The sequence below is a fragment of the Sinocyclocheilus anshuiensis genome, unplaced genomic scaffold (assembly GCF_001515605.1).
Source record: "Sinocyclocheilus anshuiensis isolate Anshui unplaced genomic scaffold, SAMN03320099.WGS_v1.1 scaffold449, whole genome shotgun sequence".
NCBI classification, from domain to species: domain Eukaryota; kingdom Metazoa; phylum Chordata; class Actinopteri; order Cypriniformes; family Cyprinidae; genus Sinocyclocheilus; species Sinocyclocheilus anshuiensis.
The window spans coordinates 107,686-108,476 of NW_015537950.1; positions in this window are offsets into that span (position 1 = coordinate 107,686).

Genomic DNA, 791 nt, shown 5'->3' on the forward strand with positions numbered 1-791 from the left:
AAGAAGTACAGTTTCCTCATAGAGGGAGCTCTGGATGGAGGATGGTCTCAACAACCTCGATTGAGAGACCAGAAGCTATGAGTTGTGCCTCCTCAGAGGCCACAGCCACAGCTTCCACAGCTCCTGGCGGGGGTGCACCCTCCGCCTGTGAGAGGAGATCTCTCCTGACGGGAATCTCCCATGGAGTGCCATCGAGGAGAGGAATCAGGTCCGAGAACCATACTCGGCCCGGCCAGAACGGGGCTACTGGCAGTTGACTGACCACATTCCAGCGCACTCTCTCCAGAACTCCCGGGAGCAGAACAATCGGAAGAAGGGTGTACAGACGAATCCTCGGTCACGTCTGTACCATGGCATCCAGCCCCAGTGGAGCTGGATGAGTCAGAGAGAGAACCAGAGGGGACCGTACAATATCATCTGAGTCGCAAACAAGTCCACCTGAGCCTGGCCAAGGACTCTCCAAGTCTGCTTCACCCCTCGGGGTGAGGCATCTATTCCCCGGGCCTCGGCCCCTGCCTCGACAGGATGTCTGCCCCCACATATATAAAAGACCACTGCTGTGTTGTTGGTGCGCACCAACACATAGCGATCTCTTAGGCCTGGGAGGAAGTCGGGGCCCACCAGGGTGGGAAAGGCCCATTGAATTGAGGCGGAGGAGAACCGAACTGGTTTCTGTGGCCTCTCACTACAGTGTGCAGGACCCACTGAGACAAGTTTGGCAGTCATTTTCACGCTGCCAAATAGTCTACTAAGGGAATCAGTCTCTCGAGACTGACCTCTGGTGTAACCAG